Source organism: Python bivittatus, unplaced genomic scaffold (genome assembly GCF_059951505.1).
Source record: "Python bivittatus isolate LINGU-HERP-01145 unplaced genomic scaffold, Pbiv_v1 ctg000530_np1212, whole genome shotgun sequence".
NCBI classification, from domain to species: Eukaryota; Metazoa; Chordata; class Lepidosauria; order Squamata; family Pythonidae; genus Python; species Python bivittatus.
Window position 1 is genome coordinate 8,096,680 of NW_028277085.1, and position 25,092 is coordinate 8,121,771.

Here is a 25,092-nt window from a genome sequence, read left to right on the forward strand (position 1 = left end):
TTCTCTATTGTGTGCCTTTCTGTACAGTTTTCCCATTCACAATCTGAAATGCAGTTTTGGATGTGTATCACAAGATTTGGAGAATTGTGTAGCCAGAAGATAGTCTGGGAATAACCAATGGATGGACCAACAAAATTATCTCACAATTGGCATGTTAGACAAGGATCAGAGAGAGAGGGAGAGAGAGAGAGACTTGAGTTCAAATGTACTCCCAGCACCCATACTTGGGTGGGTGGCTATCTTTTATATCAACTTACCTTAGAAAAATTGTTGTTGTGGCCCTAACATTGGAAGAGAAACTACGGAGCTTGAACGTCTATGAGAATGTTAGGATTTACAGTACTTCGAATAATAAAGGAATAACTATCAAAAGCCTATTAAAACAAGAATGCATTTTCCTCCTATGTCTTCATGCTTAATAAAAGCCTACTTTTCACGTTTTGGCACCTTCAATACCATTAAAAAAAGATTTGAGCCTCAGAGTTTTTGTTAGAGTAAATAGATAATAAGCAGCTACATTGCTAAGAGTCAGTGTGGCTTTGTCATGGAGCAGCACTCCACAAGGCTGGATCCTCTTATCATTAGGGAGGGTGACATAGCAGGTTTGTGGGACCAGTGGCAGCACTGAGGTGTTATTTCACTGCTCCTTTTTGTTTAAAACAGAGCTAGAGGTGTGACCCAATGTCCCTTGTATAGCTTAAATTAAACCTCTTCCCTGCTATGTTGGTCATACAATTCCATCACCAGTCTTCATAGAACTATAGAGTTGGACAGGAACCACAGGGAACATCAGGCTCAACCCTCTGCAATGTGCAGAAAAACCCAGTCTGCCCTCCATGAAAGGTATCTGCCCAGCATCTTCTTAAAAACCTCCATAGACAGATGTTCCACTGTTGTACAGGCCTTAGCATCAGGAAGTTTATTTTTAAACAAAGTTGTCATTTGAATCATTTGTATTTTATATTTATGTATTATAGATGTTTGAACATTATGTGGGTTTTGCACATGGATGTGGTTTATAGCTTGTTTGTTGTTGTTGTCTGCTGCCCAGAGTTACATTGTTTGATTTGGGCAGCCTTATAATTAGGTAAATTAGTAATTAGGTAAATAAATAAATATGAGGTAGCTCCAATATTTATTTCTGGTCCTAGTTTCTGTGGCCATGGAAGATAGTTCTTGACCATCTTTCCTGTGGCTTCCCTACTTGACCATCTTACTTGAACAGGCTATCATGTCTCCCCTAAGTTGTCTTTTCTTCAGACGGAACATCCCAAGTGCCTTCAACATATCTCCACAAGGGAATCAAAAGTCAATCTAGCTAACGTGTAAACATGAACTGGGGAAGGGCATCTACTCGTTCTTTACCTCAGGCACTAAACTCTTTTAGGTCAGTTCTACAACTTTACATTTCACTCATGCATGAACACCACCTCGTGCATGGAGCTGTGCTTTGCCCTGTCATGGTCACACATGTTAGAATCACAAAGCTAAGGAGCTGCACAATAAATCCCCTACTCTTTTTTTGTTGTTGTTGTTCCCTGATGCTGTGGAGGATCTGGAACATTCCCAGGAGTAACAATACAGAGGCTGCCAAACTGTCTAAAAGTTTGTGTTTCTGTCAGCTGTAATCTATGCACAAACCCTGTGGGTTGTCTGCTCCTCTTGTGGGCAGGAACTGCAAATTAAGCAAAAATGAAACAAGCCTGACTGTTCTGTTAAAATATTCTTTCTTTAAAACAATATCTTTGGGGGATCTGATGTGCTTGGTTGTTATTTTTTTTTTTAAGTCCTCCAAAACTGTGAAGCTAATGTTTTATATCACGGGGGAAAAAATTGGAAGGAGCCAGAGAGAGGCATAAGAAATTTAGCCTGAATGTGGATTCATTAGCATATATTTGTTGATGAAGGGTCATTAAAAATTCTATTACAAGGTTGGCAATTATAGCCACACACTGCCAATTTTTTTAATTAACTGTGTGGATTTATTTAACTCTTTTTTTGCAATGCTGACCCATTGCCCTGTAGTACGTATTTGTGCTAAAGCTGTAATGTATGAGATAATTCTTCTGTAAAAAGTCTGTAATGTTATTTTCAATTGTGCATTTTTCATTAATCCTGGGATGGATGGATGGAAGGAAGGAAGGAAGGAAGGAAGGAAGGAAGGAAGGAAGGAAGGAAGGAAGGAAGGAAGGAAGGAGATGTGATCCTGAATTCTGTTTCTTTGGGGTTTAATTCAAGCTAATGCTTTAATGCTTATGCATATTATTTTGTCTTTGTCTTGTTTTAACCGAATAAGATATAGGAGGTACGAGAGCCAATCAGGTTGAGGACTCAGACCCTCTAATCCCATAGCAAGCCTGAGGGAAAGCCCTCCTTTTAAATGCTGTACTCACCTGGTAAAGGAAGTTTGGTTTGTTTGTAGCATATCTTTTTAATCTTAATCTCCCCATCAAGAATAAAACATGACGCAGTTAAGACAACAGTTAGGAAACCAAAGAGACTCATCTGCAAAAGCTGGACCTTGGCTGATTTCCACAGGAAAGATTAGAGAAGCTTCTTGCTTTGGCTGCTACTTTGCTATGGAAATGACATTGGCTGATTTCGTATTTCATGTTAAGCATGGATTTGTTTTAACCACGGTTTGTTGAATGAGCCCCAAGGATATGAAGCCATTAATCATTCTTCACCAATAACAGTGGTGGATGGACTTCATGCTAAATCCAAACCAAACAATCACACTCTGGCTTTTCTTGATTCTTGACTTCATCCCTAATTCCTAATTTTGACTTCCACACAATGACTCCTGTTCACCAGTCAATTGCTCAGTACTGACAGTGGCTCCTAGCTCATTTTCCATCAAGGTTAATCCTACAGATAATTAAACTTGTTGTTATATATAACCAATGCAGAACATGACCAAATCCATGATAAAACAGCATCAAACTCTTATTGCTTGGGGCCAAGAGTGTTACATTGCATTTCTGTTTGCAACTGAGACTACCTTCTCAATGTACCATTACTTCAGAATGAAAGGTACCAGTTTACTGGCCCCTTGCAGCATTATGTTAAGAGGGGCCTCGCTGGTTTTGAGATATGATGGAAGATTATTAATCACATTTCTGTGCCATTATTTCACTGCAAGTCACAGAAGTGGGATGGGGGAGACATCAAAAGTCTTGTTTTTTCCTTGTTGGTACATTTCCCATTGAAGATTTAGGACTAGGTTAAAAGCTCATAATATTGTCATCTGTATTCTGTAAATCAGGTCTGTCAGACCCAGTTCACACTGGAGAAAAAAAAAAAAGGCAACAGGAGGGGAGAAGATTCATGTGCTCAACAGAGTTTATGAAGTGTTGGGTTTTAAGGAAATCTTAGGTCTGAAACTGTCACCCTGTTTGTTCCAGATCAGCAGCTGTGGCCAAGTCAGAGAATAAAAGACTGTTTTCCATTAACTTCATCTTATGCATCAAAACAGAATTTGATTTTCCACCGTTATCATTCCCTGAGCAATAAGAAGTTTCATACATAGAGCTACTAAAATAAGACCATCTTTGAATTCTGTGCTGGCTGTACATTTATTGAGCTTCCTTCTTAACTCTGCTTCAGGAAACTTTGGACTCTCTTTGGGAGTTGATCAGGTCTCTATAATGATGATCAATCATAACTAATAAGTAACAACCTTCTTCCACAGAGAGCCCATCCCTTTTCCATCTTGTTGTAGAATATCTTTTGAGGATTTTAATCATGATCAGAAGATGATAATTTAAGGTGGGTGGTGGGTTTTGTGTCTGTAGGTATATGTGTGCACCTTGAGTCAATCTTGACTAGAGAAGTTCATGCAGATTTTTTGGCAATATTTTTGGAAGTAGTTTGCCATTTCCTTCTTCTTCCTAGGGCTGAGAGAGAGTGACTGGCCTAAAGTCGCCCAGCTGGCTTTATGCCTAAGGCGGGACTAGAATTCACAGTCTCCTACTCTCTAGCTTGGAGTCTAACCACTATACCAAACTGGCTCTCAGTTTTAAGTTACCGTAGCCTTTTTCAATCTGATGACTTGTAGATTTGAGGAATTGCAGTTCCCAATTCCCAGATGGCATGAACAATTCTAGATTGTAAGTCCCACACATCTGGAACAAGCCAAGCTATGAAATCACTCAATTTCATTTTAGCCTATTTTAGTGGATTTTGTAAACTCAGCCCCAGAAGATACCATATTGCTTAGAAATTCTGCAGCTGAACTTCCAAACCATGTGGAGGGAAATCTAGTGTATTGCTATAGGTTCTGTTTGCTTTCAGGATAATACAGCAGTTTACAACATGCTAAAGATATAGCTAGTCCCTAAAAACAACATTTGAAGGATAAATAATTAAAAGGGAGCACATACGGTGAATGAAATGTAGAGTTGATCTACCACAATATACAGATAGTCCTCGCTTAGTGACCACAATTGGAACTGCCAACTCTGTTGCTAAGTGCCATGGTCTCTAAGCAGAAAATCATGTGACCATGATGAAATACAACATCACTTCCTATTCAGTCATTAAGCAAATCACTGCAGTTGTTAAGCAAGACATCACGTGACCACAACTTGCAATTTTACTTCCACGTTCTCCATTAACTCTGCTTGTCACAAGCTGGTTGTGAAGCACATGAATGGCAATTACATGACTGCAGGACACTATGACAGTCGTAAATGCGAGGATTGGTTGCAAAGCTGGTTTTTTTATACAGTCGTAACTTTGAACAGTCACTAAATAAGGTAGTTGGTAAGCAAGGACTACCTATATAGCAATTTTGAGAAATGTAGTAAGGAAAACATGATGCCAGAAGTACCCTAAACATACAAAACTAAACAAGTTAGAAAGAAGAGAGGTGAAAGTGAAGAATAATATCTAATAACCTAGATGACAGCTAAAGGGAAGGAATATATATTCAAATGCCAGCTGAACATAAGTATAGAAGAAAAGAAGATCATTGTAGCTCCTTAGAATTTAGTAGATAAAACCATCCAAAGGTTAAATACAAGAAATATTCAAAGAGAAGTGATACCAATAGAAGAGAATATGTGTAGCTCAGGGCTGAACTGTGGAGTCCCTGGAGTTCTCTGAGCTTGGCTGTTTTCTTGCAAACATTTCGTTACCTGGCTAGGTAACATCTTCAGTGAGAAGTGAGAACTGCTGTTTAATTCCATGTGAACAGCCTTTCTCAGATACTGGGTTTGGACTTCATCATTTTTTATTAACTTTACCATGTTTGTGTTAGTACACTTTTGAGCAACTTCCTCAAATTTGTACTTGTTTATTTTTGGTCTTTGACCACACTAATAAAGAACTGGCCTGCATTCACGCATTGGAAGAAGCCATCATGTGCTTCATTGGACCTGCCCTGATATATACTTCAGATATTCTAGCTTGCAAAACACTGTTTTATGGCTGATTATGTTGGGTGAACCAAGCCACTCCAAGCTATATTTTAACTAATTCAATTCTTTGCCAGTAGTGCAAGATCTTGTGCCCATAGAAGACAAAGGATGGAGCAAAGACTTGGTTGCACGGTAGACGGAAATTAGAAACTTTCAATTCCAGTTTTAAAGGAGAGAGAATTTATATCGCTAAAATAGGAGTCCATCTAACAGAGTCATTTTTAACAAATTTGGCAGTATCCTGTTGCAAATAAAATGCTCAGCAGGAGGAATCTATTTAATTTTCTTGAGAGGCAAGAAGAGAGATAAAGCACCTTTTTCCCCCCTGGTGGAAAAGACAGATGTTTCCAACTAGAAGTCAGTCTTTATTGCATTAAAGTTACTGCAAAACCACAGATTGAAACTGGGCATGGCTTTGGTGGAGTCTTTAAATGTTTCTGATCATGAATGCTGAAACAGTAAATCAGATCACGTCCTCCCCGTGCACTCAGCTACTGGAGGCTTGACAGTTTTGTGTTCTGATCTTCAGACGTCTGCCAAGACTGTTGCTCCTCCTTCATCTGGAAGGCTAAGAAGAAGATGCTCAGATGAGTGAGCTTTGGACATCTAAGCCTGCACTCCACCTTGTCTATTCCTTTAGTCTCCATTCAGAGCAGGCAGGCACAGCCAGAGATCCGGTGTGATTGAATGAGTAAGAGGTTGAATTGGGATCAAGGCTACCAAAGTTCAAGTCCATCAACAGCCGGGGCCAGTTACTCTCTCTGTCCTTGGTTCCTCACAGAGATATGGTGGAGATAATTGGAGGTGGGAATGCTATGAAGCCACCTTGATATCTTAGAATCTAAAACTTATATGTGCAGAATCCTTGAAGGGAGCCTCCAGAGGCAACCCAGTTGTACATTTGAAATGCAGTGGAAGGAGAAATTGGCAGAATAATAAAAGCAACTATATTTAGTCCATTCAGTGTAATGATATTCAGTGGAAATGTGTGTGTGTGTCCTGTGCCCTCCAGTTCTCTGAGCGCAGCCCTTTTCATTCTGTCCAAAGCTTAAGTTGCCTAAAAATAATTTGTTCATCCCAGGGCTAGAAATTTGCACCTCTTGGTGCAGTTGGAGAATTCTCGCTGGCCTTAATGTGCTGGTCTTGATTCCTGGCCTAGATAGGCCATTGACGCTATTGAGCAGGACCTGCTCTTTCTTCTGGTGTGGCCAGTGTTGAGGAGGCTCTGAGGACAATGTTCTCAAAGACACTATTACCTGCATGTACACTCCTGTGGGCTCCATTGTAGTCTCCTTTTGGATCCTCTTTCTCCTCCCATGCTATTTCTTTTCTCCTCTCTCCCCTTAGCTCTCCCCTTTTGCTCTTATTCTTCTCACCACTCTACAGCTGCTCCTTTATTTTTGCTCTTCCATGGAAAAGAGGGCAAAATAGGAATGGCTTGTGGTGTCCACCAAATCCCAAACCCTTCTGATCCTCACGAGAAGCACCCAGACCATATACAAATGTAGCCCAGTGCTAGACCTAACATACTTATTTTCCCTCCAGGTGCCCAGCTTCCACCCTTTACCCTCCCTGGCAAAAACCTGATGGGTTTCTGAATTTGGTGGTTCCTTCATCTCAGCCCATCCCTTTCCCACCCTGCTAACATTGCCCTGTAGGTAACAACAAACAATCTTCCCTTTTTTGCGTGGTTAAAAGCTTCCTTCTTGTTGCCTTTGGATCATTTCCGCTAGTAATTTTAATGTTTAATAACTGCATATTTCCCTGTCTCCACTAATGGAGGACATCTGTGGCCTTAGCCTTTTAATTAGATGGTAATTAGTATCTAAATAACATCTCTGACTTGCTGAAAATGATCCCGGTAGCACATGAATTCTTTTTGAAATGCCTCTCCCTCCTCCCCTTTTTTTTTAAAGGCATAGGTTCTCCTACTACATGGAGAACGTTCCTCTCTCTGGTGGAGTTCTCAGTTTGAAGAACTGCCCAGTAATGTTACGAAACCTGAAGGAGGAAGGAGTGCAAGTTGCCCATCAAGAGTTAGTTTTTGAATAGCGGACTCAGCAGGATCTTCCTCCATAGAGAGAGATGGATTGTATTCCTGTTTAAATTGCAAGGTTATTTTTTTTTTTAATTTGAATCCACACATATAGATTCACACAGGGAAATGTTATGCAGATCGGTGTCTGTATCTAGTAACATATAAGTGGCTATTCGATCCCTGCACTAGGATGGTATATAAAGTTCTTGGATTGACTGTCATCTGTCCTGAGTTCATCACTCAGTAGCCAACTCTATGATTGATCCTCCCAGCTCTATGATTCTGAATATATTGCACCATGCAGCCCTGTGGGGGATTAAGTATGTCGCACAGAGATGCACAGTTGGTTCTGATCCAGTATAGTTACAGCTTCAGCTTAGCCCTACCAGTTTTAACACTCCTATAACATGACGGGCTTGCAGTCTTCAGTCCTGGGAATCCTAAAGATTGCAGTAGCTTGGTGAAACTGAGTGCTTGTGCCTGTATTGATTGGTTTGTGGGAATATTTCATTGTGTGTTCCTTTCATCTGTAGGTACCTACTTATCCATTTATGCTTCCAGTGCTTTGTCATTGGGTATTGCGTATGTGAAAGTTTATTGATTGATTTATTTGAATTCATTAGCCGCCCAACTCCAATGGACTCTGGGCAGCATACAAAACTAGAAAAAAATCATAAAAAATGATAAAAACATCAAATCAGATGGACAGCCCAGACTAAAATAATCTTATAAACAGCAAAATCAAACAAAACAAAACAGGGGCCCTAGACAAAGGTTATAGGTTAGGGTTAGTATTGTTGTATTAGAGCTGTTTGAAGCACCCCTAATTAATCCCCAAGTAGAAGTTCCCCAAATATACAAAAGGCGTGTAACTATTTGCCTGGGCAAGTGCCACTGAAATTAATGAAATATGCATTAAAAGTGTAAGCTTTTAAGTCAGAAAATCTCTGATCCAGATTTGGTCACTTCCAGGAAACTGTATTAGTTTATTTTATGATATGCTGAGCAAAGAGACCTCCCCCTTCTATGAGGTTAATAAAACTGTAAAACAAACAGTTACACAAATATAGAAACAATATTCAGTGTCAACAATATCATAACGGCAACTGTTATAGCTCTCCCTCTGCAGACCTACACATTCTTGAAAATATGGGGCCATCACCAAAAGGAACCTATCTTCCCTCCCCACCATCCTGATGGGTCTTCCTGATGGTACCTGAGTGTTTAGGGGTCCCCTTGCTTATTCTTCTACATGGGAGTAGAAATTTCTGCCCCAGTTTCCTCCCCAGATGGTGCCACTAAGGAGAACATATACTTGGAGTTATATGTTGTAAACCAGTGATGGAGAAAGTATGGCCAGATATTAGACTGCAGATCCATGCTGTAAATAAACCATACTGATGAATATTAGTATGCTTAGACTAGATATTTCAAGGCTGAAATTAAAAGCATTGCTCTTAAGATTTTTTTTTTTTTAAAATAGGGACAGGAAATATCAATCTGAAGAAAATCTTAAGAAAACTAAACAGCTTGCAAATTGTCACAGCATTTTCTTTCACTGGCACCCCTTTTCAGGTTGAAATGCTTGATTATCCCTGAACCATTCAAAATGAAATGTTTCTATATCTAGTTACAACATATAAAAAGGATATGTATTTATATATCTACTCTTATATAGCTGATTGCTTCAAGAGTTCTTCCATCTGCAGGCTTTGTGACAGAACATGTTTCGATTCAGGGTTGAATCAGATCTGCAAGGGAAGTGTTTCCAAACAGCTGGAGTTGGGGTTGGTCTTTACACAAAAGTTATAAAGCCAAACTCAGCCCCAAAATTGTCTTATTCCTTCCAAGGTGGAATCTCCCAACTCCCCCTGCCTGTTACATGTCTTAACTATTTTGGAAATATAGTAGGGAGTATAGAAATGCATTTATAATAATAATAAAAAAAATAGCCTGAATGGTAGCAGTCTTCCTAGCTTTCAGTCAAGGGGCTTCCCCAGTCTTTTCTGCAGGAGCTGGCGATGAAACCTGGTAAGCCTATTCTCCACTTTTCTTGTGTTTACCTTGTGAATAAATGTCATTGTGCATTGTAGAAAGGGGAACTGTGTTTTGACTCATTTCTCTCTCTCTCCTTCTCCTCTTCCCTAGCTTCAGTGTTCAGCATTTGATCGTCCATAGGAGGTAAGGTCCGTCCATCTTGAGATGCCCTAATTTAAATTGCTCTGATCAATATCTTTAGCATTTGCTAGTTCTTTCCATGTCTACAAAGTCAACCCTGTTTTAAAGATTGCTTATGATCAATCAACAATACAACCATGTGCAAGGTTGTTTTATTCTTCATTGGTTAATATATCAGCTCTGTAATGTTACAACTCCATCTGAGAAAGTATACATGAAGCAGTCTTTTAATGAATCTAACATGCTTTTGGACCCACGCTGCCGCATATTACCACTTGCCTGTTTTACCCCTGACACTGATATAATTTCATACAGGAGACCGAATCAGGAGTGTTGTATCCCCGCATTATCAAGAGTGATGTTTTCTTATTGCTGATGTAAACTGTTGATTTTGGGTGCATATTCCTATAAACTTCAGAGTTTATTGCTACTGCCAATAGCTAGGACTGTGCAAATACTTGATTTGGATATTCAGCTTAAAGGCAGTTTGTTCCAATCTCCAAATCAATTTACTTTCCAGGTGAGAGTGCCAATTCAAGGTTTTCATTTGAAGCTCTTCTTCATATAGTCCTTTACCCTGCCAAGTGAAGTGAGACACTTAACCAAAGAGAAAGTAATGATACACCATCTGTGGAGCATCCTCTCCACAGGGGCTCATCTATATTAAAATCTTTTCAGTACTAGGAAGATCTTTTTGTTTCTGTAGGGATTAAACAACAACAACAGACCTTTCATGGTGTTTGAACTTCACAATGTTTTGCTGCTGGTTTGGTTGCAATTTTTAACACGTTATTGTTGCTGTTGTTGTTGATGATTTGATCCCAATTATTGACCTATTTTTCATGGCTGGTTTGTTGCTATTATTGTTACTTTACTGACATACGTGCTCTCTATAGAACTTGCTCCTATGAGGTTGCTTGGAAGTATAATTAATCAGTGATAAGAAAGAACCACACCTGCAAAGTGAAAGTGATCTAACGTGATCAAAAACAATGAATACCCAGACCCAAGTTGCTGTTGATGACCATCCCTGTTTAAATCTAAGACACTTTTGGAGCTCTCCAGTCCTTACTGGAAATGGAACCGTCCTTCTAAATAGTCCTTAGTGGAAACAGAAAGTCCTCTTAAATTAAATCCAATTTTTCAATTACTATTCCCATGAATTAAGATGGAGTATACACATTTTACTAAAGCAGCTTCTTTTTGGTTATGTTGGAGAGTTAAGCAGTGAAACAAGGTATGATGGGACTAAGGGTTAGAGCCATGGAGAAAGAAAGACAAGAAGAACAAAAGAAAGACTTTTTGTCTTTTGTTTTCCTTCATGAAAGGATGAGCTCTTGACCTCTAAAGCTAGATCACATAGCCAGATCTTTTGTCGGATGCATTGATCAAAGTGGCACACCTTTAGAAAAGACCAAGCTTAGGGAAAGAAGGGTGAGTTGCCTTCACAGATCACTGTAATATAATATTTTAATTATGGTTTTCAGTGCACATCACATAGTGCCCCCACAGGACTGCCTAATTAACCAGGTTGTTCAGCTTTCAAATACTATCAATCAAAGCATTGCTAGAGATGTCTGGAACTCATTTGCAGAGATTATGGTATAAAAGAAAAATACTTTGCTTCATTGTTACTTAACTTAAGGGGTCATCTATAATAGCCACCACCTGATTTGCAAGACTTCTTATTAAAATCTCAGGTAACATGATGGTGACAATGCCTGATTTAGAAGCGTTTAAGCTTTTCCTCTCTTTCTTTCTTTCTTTCTTTCTTTCTTTCTTTCTTTCTTTCTTTCTTTCTTTCTTTCTTTCTTTCTTTCTTTCCTTCCTTCCTTCCTTCCTTCCTTCCTTCCTTCCTTCCTTCCTCCCTCCCTTCCTCCCTTCCCTTCCCTTCCCTTCCTTCCTTCCCTTCCCTTCCCTTCCCTTCCTTCCCTTCCCTTCCCTTCCCTTCCCTTCCCTTCCCTTCCCTTCTCTTTCTTTCTTTCTTTCTTTCTTTCTTTCTTTCTTTCTTTCTTTCTTTCTTTCTTTCTTTCTTTCTTTCTTTCTTTCTTTCTTTTTGGTGTATAAAAAAGATAAGCACTTATTTTTCCTGTTTATTGTTAAGGTTCTTCCATAGATACTTCAGTATCTCATCCTCTAATATAAAAAAAATTGCAATACCTTCAAAAGAGCTTTTTTAAAAAAAACAAAACTTGCATTGTAGGAATAGTATTTTTGTCACTGATTATCTTAACTATCTCCAAGCTCGTGTGCTGGAATTGGTTACCAAAGGATCTGTCTTGCCGAAGAGGAACATCATAAATGCAAGCCACCAACGCTGGGGTAAAATTCAACAATGAAGAAACATTTTCTAAGACCAAACCAGTCTTTGGTTGTCCACCTATGCCTAAGAAATCTAGGATGCTATATGGCAAAATTCTTTTGGCTTACATTGAAACTATACCAATATTTTGGTTGAGAAGGAATATCTGATGGGTTGCCATCATTTGTATAGACTTGGTTGATCACTAAGATCATCAGAAAAGATTATACTGCATGTTCTGAGATGAAAGAGTATCATTTTGCAGTTACTCATGGGCACATCCCTCACTGTAGTGGCACCTGTGCTCTGAAATGCTCTCCCCTGTGAAATGTGTTAGGGAACCACTATTATACCTTTTAGACATCTGTTGAAGACCTGTCTCTTCACCTAGGCCATCACCATACAAACATTGGATGACTGATGTTCTTGTTGATTTCTCCCCTTTCCCTGTCTGTCCTTTCAATGAATGTGTTTTATATGGTTTAAATTTATTGTTTTCATTACTGCATTTTATAATTCTATTGTAAACAGTTTCAAGATGCAGCTGTATGGAAAGCAGTATGGAATTATAATATATGATATGGATGCTTGAAGCTTTGGTAGCCAATTCTTCATGTAACTAATATTATTTCCCAGTGGGGGCAAAAGAGTGCCACTCTATTTCAATTCATGTCCTCCCTGTGTGAGCTCATGCCTCTGCTTCTATTACCACTGTCTTTTTATTTGTCTTCTTCCTATGAACTTTGTGTATCCCGCTGATGCCATCTAGGCATGAGCTGGGGACAAAGCTCATTCATTTATAAGAATGAGCAAGACCCCCAAAAGCAGTAGGGTTGGTTACACACGTGTTTTGGTTGTAGCAGTAGTAGCTAGAGTAATCCTTATAACCAGCTCAAAAAGAAGAGGGCATAAGATTAACATGAAGTTCAGAATCTAAAATTATCTAATTGTGCCATGAAGCTCTGGCAGAAACTGAAGGTCCTCTTGCCTCTCCTGTTTGTTTGCACATTTGAAGAGACTGGGTACACAGAAGGGGTATTAGCAAAGAAGAGCAAATCAAATCAAATCTTTATTATGGTCATAGACCACCATAAAGAAGAGCATCCCATAGATTGGTAATACTGCCCGTTCCCAAGATGTTGGTCAAGACAGATACCAAGGAGACCTTTGATGGCCACTCTGGTTTGCTCATGCGTTTCTCTCATTCTAAGCTATGTGTAGATTAGCTGCCATTGGCTAATCTTCTCTCACATCATAGAAAGGGCCAAATACTATAGATAACCAGAAACCATTGATATGCCACACTATGTATGAGCTTTAGGTCCACCGTCTGCCAACAAGAAAAATTCTACCACACGGAGCCTTAAAGCCTTTCTAGTTGCTGATGAAGCTTAATAATGCTTTCCGCAAGGTCCTTACAATTATACAACTATGCACTTGTGAACGTGAAGGATGTTCTAAAGTCCTATATATTTTACTGTGGGATATCATTTTTAAGCAAACCCCATAAAAGCTTCCACAGCAATTCAGATTATTCCCATATTTAGCATGTCTTTTGGAAATAATGAGTTACTTCTTCTTTAAAAAATGTAGTAGCAGGAATGTGAAAATCAGAGTGACTGCCAGCAGACCCATGGTTGCAGCAGATTGTGCTACTTTAGGTTTTTAAAAAATCCTTAAATTAAATAAAACCTTTAGGCCCTCAGTTGTATATTTGTCTTACAAATCCATGATGTAGTGCAGCTTCGCAGATTTAATGCCTTTGAAAAAAGAAAGTTGCTTCTGATTGGGAATTGTTATCCCTCTGTATAAAAACAAACATGATTAGCTTCAGTCATTCACTTAACCTGCTTGTAATTGGGAGAATCTACTGTACATATCCTGTAGTCCAATTCATACCAAAGATTGACACATAATTACAGAACAAGCGGTCCTATCTCTGGTAATTACCATTGTCACCATCGATCCAATTAACCAGGATAACTAGCTGAACGGAACGGGAGTCATCAAAGCTTTGTTGAAAATCCCTCTTGCTTTGTGAACAGTTTTATCAAGGGGACAGCATTCAATTTGTTTCAGTTTCTCAAAATTGAAGGCAGAGACTTTGAAGTTAAATGATATTTTTGTTTCATACTAAGGACCCCCTTGTGCATGGGTATTCAGATGGAGGGGGGGCAATGGCGACATGCGTGGGATGGTATCTTCAGACATATGTTGTGATTTTAACAGCATTCAGATGGGCTATGTTTTCCTTCTTCCATTATATTAGCCCTTCCCTCTAACTAAAATAAATATTCCACTAGGGAGTGGGAACTGTCATCGTTGCCCCAAGGTGAGTTTTTAAAGTTTTTGATATGGCTGCACAAGGTCGTTTTCTTTAAGCCTTTGATTGGAACTCTTGAAAAATGTCCCTCTGCACCAAGGTATTTTATTGCCTGAGATAAAAGACAAGATATTACCCATCTATCTCCCTCAACAGCACCATTTTAAATTCAGAAGCCAACTGTAAGGCCCATGGTTGAATCCTCTAGGACGCTGGAGTTTCAGAAGAGTTTGGATGTGCGTGTGGGACATACACAGCTCTGTCATCCAAGATAGGAATGGCTTAGAGGCTCAGAAGGAACAGATGAAGATTTGTTACTGCTATCACCAACATCTGCTGCTGAGACAGTTGCTTCCCTCTGCCTAGCACTAAGACTGACCCTGATTCGGGTTGAGAACCAGAAACGTTTAAGTCTTGGTGCTGCTGTTCTCATGGTACTCTGTCTAGACTGCAGTGTGGAGCTCCTTTCCAAATGTTCAGTTATGCTCAGACTCTAGACCATATCTACCCACTCAGATTGACCATAAGGAAGTCCTAAACCAGAAGAGTTTCCTTTGTGTGTGCTCTCTCTTTTGCTTCACACTTGCCACATCTTGCTTTTAGATGAATCCAGCTTCTTCTTATATTCCAAATTTAACCTTAGGAATACCCATTTTGTCCCCAGCTCCAGACAGTTCCTCAATAGCAGATGTATAAAGATCCTCGCATAGTTTGTACTCAGCTTGCCCAAATGGAACCGGGTAGGATGAACCAACCATGCAACCCATTGTTCATGTATTATGTTTAGTTATATTGACCATCCGGAGGCAGTACACGACTAGTTTCACCCTTATCAGGAATCATCAGATGTGTGTAGCCAAATCTTCTTCTATGTAGTTCAAACCCTTGAACTGGCAGACTATTTGCTTTGTTCAAAAGTTTTCATTTCTTTGGATCCTTTATAAATCATTCCACCAATCATCCTCTTTTATTCACTCACCTTCAGCTGGTTTTTAATCTTGCCTAATCTGTTGTCAAGCTTTCTTCTGTGTTTATCCTCAGCAACTAAGTGAAGAAGTGAGCTGTTGACAGATATTTCTCCCATCCTATATCCTACACATTGATTTGCTGTTATCACTTTAGTTGCATTGATTTAAAACAGAATGCTCTGGATGGGACTCTGATGCCCACTGTGTACACAGTACTGAAATTCACACAAACAGGATGTATTTATATATCAAGCCAGAAAGCCCAAGTGCAAGCCTGTTTCATCAGTGTCCTTGAAACCAGCCAGAGGCCTAAGTGTAGTTGGTAGTGGTTGGTTTTGTGGGTATATGCAAGAGTAGAAATGGGGGGGGGGCGTATTTTGGTGCCTTTGAGTCAGTGTTGACTCCTGGTGACTGCCTGGACAAGTCCCTACAGTTTTCTTGGCAAGATTTCAGAAGTGGTTTGCCATTGCCTTCTTCCTAGGGCTGAGAGAGAGGGACTGGCTGAAGGTCACCAGCTGGCTGTGTGCCTAAGACAGGACTAGAACTCACAGTCTCCTGATCTGTAGCTGTCAGCCCCTTTGAGGTAGTCCAGACAAGAAACACGAACCACTATCTTTATTGTAAGGTGACAGTAACAGAATCGTGCAAGTAAGGGAGGGGAGAGGCATTTTGACTACTTCAAAGGGCTGACATCAATCTTCCAAGTCTGAAAGAACCTGTCCCCTCCCTTACTTTTACTCTCCTGAAAACTAGGAAGCATCCCTTCTGAGTTGCTTTCTCCACCCCACCCTTCCTTCAGACTCAGATTTTGTTTATCAGATATTGTCTAGGCTGTGGCTCTTCCTCTTGTTTCCCAAGGTCGTTCCCACAGACGGTTACACTAGCCTGGTTCCTTTAACCACCACACCCAGCTGGCTCCGAAATGTGTACTCCTAAGATGAAATTTGTCCCTATGCATTGCACTTGTACCTGTTGTAAGGAGTCTTCATCCAAGACTCCATACTCATCCAAGAGTATATGGCATGGCCATATACTCTTGGAAAATATGATACATCTCACTGTAAAAAAAAAGATGATGCGATATTTAGCAAACCTCAGGTGGCCTTTCTTAGCTTCAGGAAGGCACTTCATGATCCAGAGACCAAGAAACCTGCCTTATTCAAGCAAGGAAGCAAGTTCTTCCTTCACAACTTGCTTCTGGCTCCTTTGTGAAAAAGGAAGGCTGCAAATGAGGCCACAGAAGCCTCTTCCAGGTATTGCAAATGCCAGAGAAGGTACGCAAAGCAGGCGAAGTGAGGGAGCCATGTTGTTTTTGTAAAGCAGCATTGAGATAGGGCTAAATTTGAACCTTCAGTGAAATAAAGCATCTTTCACAGATCTGCATAGCCCCAGTATTCAGACACTGATGCTGGGGGCCCTGCCTAAGTACTTAAAATTTCCCAACAACCCCCCTTCTAGCTTGCCAAAGCTACATCAAGAGAAGTCCCGTTGAGGCATTCAGCCTGAAAAGGGTATTTAAAACTCAGATAAGAAGGAAGGGACTGTGAATGCCGACATAGAACAGGGAGGCAGAATTCTCTTGGGGCTAAGAATTGCACAGCTTTGGCTGTGGGGCTCAGCCAAATGGAAATTGTTGCTGAGATTGAAAGCTAAAAATTTATTAAAACTTTCTCTTTCATAGAGATTTTTTTTTCAGAGAAGTCCTTGAGGCAACTGTAGTAACATTAAACCAGAACCAATCCTTTGACGTAAAATTCCCCAGGTCAAAATTAGGACCTCAATATTTATTAATATACAGTATATCCTTTTTTAAAATGCATTGTACTTTTTCTTTAAAAGAAAGCAAAATAATCCTTTTTAGATCTGTGAGGTTGAAAAAAAAGTATTCCAAGTCTCTTCAGTTGGAGTCTCAAATAATTGCTGAGTTTAATACTTCAAAAACGTTGTTTAAAAGGAAGGGAAAATAACAAACATGAACGAGGGATGGACAGATCAGCCAGGCTTGATCTGAGTTTATTAATTTTTATTTTTTTTACTTTAAATTAAGTCAATCTGCAAAACTTGGAAGAATAGTACAAATAATAATCAAATAATATATTTTTTTAAAAAAATAGAATGATAGGCCTTTTATTCATGATATCCTGATATGATTCAGGAATCAGAATGAAGAAATTGGAGGAGCCTGGAAAATCCTCGCTTGGAATCTATGTCATCAAAATGACATTAACATTTAATTAAATTGATTAAATACATTTGATATGTGATTGTGCTCTGTGGAACGACCTCCCCCGTTTGTTTTTTAAACAGCTAGAAAGACAGTTCAAATGGCAGCTTTAGAAAGAGTTCTGGGAACTGTAGCCAGCATGTTCAAGTATAACATGAAGCCCTGGATTTCAGGCTGTACACCTCTGGTTAGCATGCCAGGTGTTAAGGGTTTCCATTCTCATTCACCTGGATTCAAGAGGAGGAGGAGCAGCAGCAGCAGCAACTTAATTCAGTACAAAGAAAACAATAAGAGCAGTAAAATAGAAATAATGGATCCTATTTTCTCACCAGGTCAGAGTTTAAATGCATTAAAAGTGACAGGCTTCTATGTCCAGCTGCAGGCAAAAATACAAGAAACAATAGAAAGCAACCAGAACTGGATTCAAGAGGAATTCTCCATGCAATTGAAAACTCTGACAAAGCCAGATCCTTCACTGTGCAAAGAGCTGATACAGATGGACCCACTGAAAATCCCATCTTTAGATCTTCATGAGGCTCACCTCTTTCCTCTCTTAAATTGTCTGTTGATTTAGCCTCTCCCTCCAACTCTACTCAGGGGTGCCACTTCTTTTCCTGAGGACAGGAAATTGAGGAAGAGATCTGGATCCTCCTCATAAAAGTGTCTCTACCTGTCCTACCCGATCCAACCAGAGGGACATGCTCCAGGTAGTGTCAGCTAAGGAGTGTCCGCTGGCGGGCCCCAGAAGGAGAGCCTTTTCTGCCTTGGCACCCACCCTTTGGAATATCATCCCCCCTGAAATTAGATTGGCTCCATCCCTGTTGGCCTTTTGTAAGGCCTTGAAAGCTTGGTTTTCTGCCTGAGCCTGGCATGTGTGGATAGAGAGAGAGCCTGTCTCCTGGCTGTGTGGATGATTGGTTAGGTCAGTGTTTATCAACCTTGGCAACTTGAAGATGTGTGGACTTCAACTCCCCGAACTCCCAGGGCTGGGGAATTCTGGGAGTTGAAGTCCACACGTCTTCAAGTTGCTACGGTTGAGAAACGCTGGGTTAGATAATGCCCAGCTGCTATGTGTTTTATTTTTATTTTTGTGTTTTATGTATTTATTTTATTGTAAGCCACCTAGAATCATATAAAAGTGAGATGGGTAAGCTATATAAATCAAATGATAAATTGAATGGATGAATAAATAAAATTAGGAGGAAGGGCCTTCGAAAGAAACCAAGGCTGGCTTGCCATTTTAAGGCAATCAGTCATGGTGAAGCTGAGCAGTGTACGTGGAACCAATAACTTTGGCACTCATCCTTTTTCTAATCCTGAAACAAGGCTTCATTCTGGAGGAGGCCAGATCTCATTCAGCTGGGAGTTCACTTGGCAATATAACCAGGGTAAAGTCAATAAAATCCTGGAGTATCTCTTCCCACTGATTGGCCTCATTGGAAGTGAAAATTATTACAGCCAAATCTGGTTCCAATCCTTTTTAAGAGCTAACAGGGAAAAATATGACAAACTGGGTGGCATTTCCCCCTCTCCTCTGAAATAAGCATGCCCTATTTATAAGCCTGGTAGTATCTGATGCCAACTTGCCAGGTTCACAGCTGTCCCTCTGCCTTTGAATTTAATCATCTGTAGGAACATAGCAAGTTAAGTCCCGGTCAGATTGTTCCTCCATCTATCTTAATATTCTCATACCCTGCCTGCCAGACATTCTCCAGGAGTTTTTCCAGTTCTAGTAGAGACTAAAATCAGTTCTGGGCACTTTTAAGGCACATGAGGCCTTGATTTATGTAACTCTGGTTTTCCCAAAAGAACAGACACAGAAATAGTATGGAGGATCTGTTTCTAATCAGTATAAATTTTGCAAGTTTTCACTGATAAAACCATTCCATCCCACGTCTGCATTAACTGCGTGGATGGGGAGGTAGCCACAGAAGTTCATTTTAAATCCATATTGTTGCAGTCTATTTTTTTTTCTTACAGAAATAAGTTGTTTTAAAATAAATACGTTCAGTAATATTTTCCTCTGAAATACACACTACTGTGTGCTTTGGGGTGCATTCATTTGAACTGAGAACTGCATCACAAAATCGGAGCAATACAACATTTGAAAGATGGCTGTATCTGGAGATTTAGATCTAGGAAGTAAAGATCAGGTTACTTTGATTTGAAACATGCATCAGATGTGATTCTGAAGTATGCTTAATGCCAGCAAAAGTCTATGAGAGAGTTAATAAAAGAGCAAACCTAGCACAGAACATCTCACTGTGGCTTTTTCTGATTTAAGCTGCTCTTTTCTTCTTCCTTCTGATAAAACTGCAGGTTATGAAGAAGCTTCTGTCCTGCTACCATTCATTTCCAGAAATTGATATGATTTTTAGAAACATGCTCACCAAAGACACCACACATCTCTGCAACATAGAATGGCCATCTATGCTTCACAAAGAACAAGGGCAAATGTAGACACAAATTTGAATTAAATTTGCATGTGGTAATTTGTAAACGTGGATCAGATGTGCACAGCCTGGAGCCCCAGGATTGCATGGGGTCTCTTAAAACCTTCAGTAGAGCTCCTAGCACCCTTTCCAAAGGCAGCACCAAATTCTGGTTTCTAGTGGGAGGGAAGCATAATATTCTATAATATGTGCTAATTATATATTAACTATATTTAATCAATGCAAATTAAATTGATCTAAATTAAGTATGAACTTGCATTTCATTTGCTTTGGTCCTGGTCTCACCATTTTGTCATCCTGCCCCACTCAGTACACCCCCCTCCCCCCAATCTTAGTGCAACCCTTGGGTCAAAAATGGCGTGCTTGTTTAAAAACAATTGGCATAATTTACATACAAGTTACAGAATATCTCACCATTACTGATTTATGTATTGCCCCCTTTGTACCCCAAGGACTCCAGGTAGTTGACATTGAAAAGAAATACACTGCAAAATAAGAAAACCTTATTTCTTACTAAACTAAACTAAAGCCATCAACACCATACCATGAAAAACTAAAAATCACTTAAGATTGGAAACTTAAAGGAAACCCCAAAACAATGTTCAGCTCCCCCAGCATAAAGGTGATGGCAAACTCTCCCAAATCTGATGGAACAATACATATTTCATTGCCCTGCAGAGAAGACCATGACCAGCTGACGCATGAGGTTGTTCAGTCAGATCCTGCTAACTGTTGATGAGCAAGTTCATGGGTCTCCTTCCTTGCTTTAAAACTAACTTGGACTGACCAGACCTTAATTGCAGAATATCTTCAAACAGATGCTTTTGAAATCTAGGTCTGTCCTCCGTGCAGGAAAGTTGCCCGTGAGCAACTTAACGCAGCATTTCCAATCGATGCTAAGACATCTAGACCTAGCAGTTACGATGATATTAAGCCAGATAATTGTTATGGAGTTGATATCATTTGCTACTCAGTTTCTCAATTCCATTTTCAGTTAAGAACAAGTTACCCCAGAACTGCTGCTCTAGGCAGGAAATGAGCTAGTACTCAATCCGACACTAGTCTTCCGACTTGCCTCAGTCCCTGTGATCAAGAGGATATTAGATGTACCAGGAGATGCTAAGACCCACAAAGGGCAGAATTGCTGTAAATTGTGGTACAGTAGCTTCCTCCCTAATCAGCAGCAGCCTTAAAATAAAATTCTTTTGTATATCATGGAGCCAGGCTACTTACACCTTTCTCCTCTGAGACATCTGTTTTCACCAATACCTAACCATCAGTGTTGATTTTATCTCAAGGAACAAACTCTTGTTCAAGTACAGTCTGACGTTTTTCTTGTCCAGAACCCCCTTTTCCTTTCTGACTGCCTACCTGCCACTGAATTTGTTGATATCATTGCCCAACTAGTTGAACAACTGCATGATGATCTTCCAAAGATCTCATAGGCCAAGATAGCCATGGGTTCCATCTGAATGAATTGTCCCTTGGGTGAAGGCTGAGCTACTCTCAGACTCCACATAGCTTGTTTTGATACTAAGTTCTGTCTGTGTACTTGGCTTCAGAACAAAGCCATCGCTCAGGACCAAACACATGTTCTATATTTAGAAGGGTCAAGGGCCAAACCATAAAATCTCCAGTTTAAGTTGCAGATGCCAGAAAAACAGAATGGACACTATTGGGCTACCAGTCAGAGCAGAGAGCATTGAGCTAGATAACCAAAATGGTTTGACCTACTGGAACTTCCTATGTTCCATCATAGATTTCATCTTCAGCTCACAGTGACATCTTACTATTTTGGAGAGTTGCGTTTGCTCATATCAAGGGACAGGTTTTATATTTTTTGGATGGCTTGGGAATTATTCTGTTGGTTGAAAGAATGAATGGGTTTAGAAACACCCTTTGGTGTGTTTAGGAGACAGAGAAGACTGTGTAAAGATGCAGCTGCTCCTTTGAAAGGCTTCTGTACCTTCTCCACCCGCCTTTAGACACCAGATGGTCTACAGAGGAACCATATGGGAAGCTCTGATCATGGGTAAATTTACCTATCTGAAGACAGACAAACATATGGTCCCTTTCGGAATATGAGTTCCTTTATTGACAAGGCCATAAATTGAATGACTCCGAACAGCCAATATCTGTGGCATCTTTCACGCCTTGCAAGAGATCAAGTGTCTTTATGTACTATATTTGCTTGTAGTTGTGTTTATCGTGCCAGTGAGGAGCAAAGACCCTGGGATCCAGTCACCATGAGGCTATATGTACTATTGCATCTTATACAGAAAGAATCACATGCGGCGCACAGTGATAGATGGCACCATTGCTGCACAATCCTAACTATGAAATCAAAGAGGAAAATAGCAGTATGAGACAGAAAGAAAAAAGCCCAAACCTTTGTCTGATCAGTCATACACAGCCATGGAGAGGATGGAACATGTGTAACATTTGCTTTGAGGAGACCACTTTAAACTCCTCCCTGCTACAGCAATTGCCATGCAGTGAGGACACACTGCAAATGCAGTAGTTTTCTCGATGCAGCCCTAAACAGTTCTTCAGAATGGTTGGATATTTTGTTCCCTGTTCTTTGTGTAGATGTGTGCAGGAGAAAGAGAAAGCACTAATTTTTATTTTACATTTATCACTGTTACAGTGCATGAAATAGACAATGATATTTAAACAATATGTCACCACTGGTGCTTTTGCAGGATTATTTTAAAAAACTGATGTCAGGCTGTTTGGCAGATACATAACAGAGAAAGTGGTTCTTCCAAGCACAGTTATCACAGAGTCCTCTTTAGTAAGACTGAGTGGAATGGGATTGGGCTACAGGAATTCCAACAAGAGAACAATTTTCCATTTAGAATCAGTACGTTAAGGTAGAGTCTTTCTGATTTGCCTTTTAACCATCTTCCTTCCTGTGGTAGGGGAGGCAGTTTAGGGAGAAATTTGCAGCTGGCTGTTTGGATAACTGTTTCCTGAATCTCTATCAGTCTAAGAACCCATCATTACCACTGATTTCATTTCGGTCTCATCTTTCTCCCGTCATTCTCTTCTCGGGAATTCAGATTTTCCATCAAACCCTTTGGCACAGGTCATTTTAATATACTATTGTGCCTCAGTTGTTCCAGTACTTTCTATGCAGAGGCGAGGAACTTGTGGCCCTCCAGATGTTGCTGAAGTACAGTTCTGACCAGCTCCAAGCAGCATAACCAATGGCAAAAGGATCTTGGGAATAGTAGAATCAGCAACATCATCACACTCTTTCCCAGTTAAACCTGTTTCCCTCTCATGTCTTTGATTTTGCCTTGTATAAATTCTAGTTTGCAACTAGCTCAGAAATAGGGTCTGTCCTTATGGATTGTACTATATCAATAACAGCAAACATGGACAATGAGATAAATAAATTTATCTTGGATTCTCCAACTCTTTGGAGCTTAGCTTCAGCAAATGTGTTGCACCATAGATCTTCTGACCACATATTGAGACTATAAATAAGCTTAAACTGGACCCTGTGCTACTGTTTTTAGATTTAAATCATATACAACTTACTGTAGTAAATGTATTTGTTCCAGAAGAGCAACAATGATCAATATACATGGAGGAACCAGAAATACATAGGCTTGGGGGAAGAATGTTCATTAAAAGTTAAAGTGGCTCCTGGCCATTAAATATTGCCCAGCTCTTCCTGAAACAGTATTTGCCCTGAAACAGTTGTCTTCATGGACAACTTGTCTGCAAGGATTTGTTCTTCTACCTAAGGAAGTAGCTGTACATGTGATGGCTCTCTGTTGAAATAGAAGGACAAAAATGTCACAGTAGAGAAGATGGATCTTCCCACCATGGGTGACATAATGTAATGGTACGTGGAAAAGGCCTTGGGAGACTGGGCTAAGAGACACTGCCAAGGGAACAGTCAGACAAGAGACAGCATAGCCTGCAGCTGGATAGCAGGCAGGGCAAGAGTACTTTCAGCCTTGCAAGATTCTGTAAACGTAGATTTACAATAAAGTAGAATTAGCCTATCTGGTTTATTTACAATAAAGTAGAATTGGCCTGTCTGGTCTACCGAGTAAGGCTGACATCAATCTTGCAAGTCTGAAAGTACAATTCTCCCCCATCTCCTTTATTGCCCAAGAAACTAGGGAGGGTCCCTTCTGAGCCTCTTGCCTTGCCCACTATCCAGCTGTGGGCTATGCTGTCTCTTATCTGACCATTTCTTGGCCCAGTCTCCCAAGGTCTTTCCCACATACGATTACACATCACCTCTTCTGTTGGCCTGTGATCTCTGTTCTATATCCCTTGCTGGAATATGTGGTCCAAGACTGAGCGTGTTACTCCTTTGTTTGCTGTAGCATTTCATTCCACAAATGTGGCATATGACTTTGTCTTCTGTGAATAAAGGCCCTTTCTCAAGACCTGGTTCATTTTACCTGCTCCATCAAGGGCTTTCCTTGCTGAAGTTCTTCCTGCCCTGCATGTGTTGAATTTGGACAGATCACTGATTAATTGGGCTGAACTTTATAAAAGAGGAATCCCGTATGCCTTAAGTAGCCTAGTACTATATATTGAGAGTAAAGGTAAAAATCTTTGCATGGATAATGGGCAGTTTATGGGTAGATGAGATCAGTCTGAAGTATGTGGTTGCTTGATTAATTGGGTGATCTTTCAATAAGCTTGACCATGAGGAAGCTACTCAAGTAACAGAGTTCCCTGGCTGAAAGTTTGTCTTGGAAACAGTTCAACCTTTTTAAAAAAGGGCCTTCAATATGTGGCTTAGGAAAATGGATGCTGTAACACTGCAATTCTAGGCGTACTTATTTGTACATTGAAAATGCTGTGATTTCTAAGAAGAACAAGTTCCCGATAGACATGCAGAAGGTCTGGTTGGCAATAAGGAGCTTTTCGGGTGAGTGAGCATTGCTTTGCTGGTTGTTTGAAGTTGTGCTTGCTTACCTCCAACCTAGATGTTGCATTTTTAGGTGCAAATAGCCTGTGCGGATCAATCTTCAATTAGTCAAGTCAAAACAAGGTGCTATCAACAGTTGCCATTAGGTGGAATCACTGTGCTTTTCTCACAGGATCTGAGTTTTGCATTAGGGATGTTCTGAGTTTTCTTCCTAAGCCTCTTTTCTCCTTGTATTTGGAATCTCCCAATTGCTTAAGATTTACTGAGAGATTGCTGCATTAAG

At 40.0% G+C, this 25,092-nt stretch overlaps 1 protein-coding gene across 1 annotated transcript in view; it reads left to right on the forward strand.

Annotated features, from left to right (window-relative positions):
• The first annotated feature begins 9,619 nt into the window (after positions 1-9,619).
• The window catches only part of SEMA6D (semaphorin 6D), a 129,794-nt gene continuing 114,321 nt past the window's right edge, over positions 9,620-25,092 (forward strand). Inside the window, exon 1 of the mRNA XM_088148551.1 lies at positions 9,620-9,639. The gene's annotated coding sequence lies outside the window, so the exon portion shown is untranslated. The remainder of the gene's footprint in view (positions 9,640-25,092) is intronic.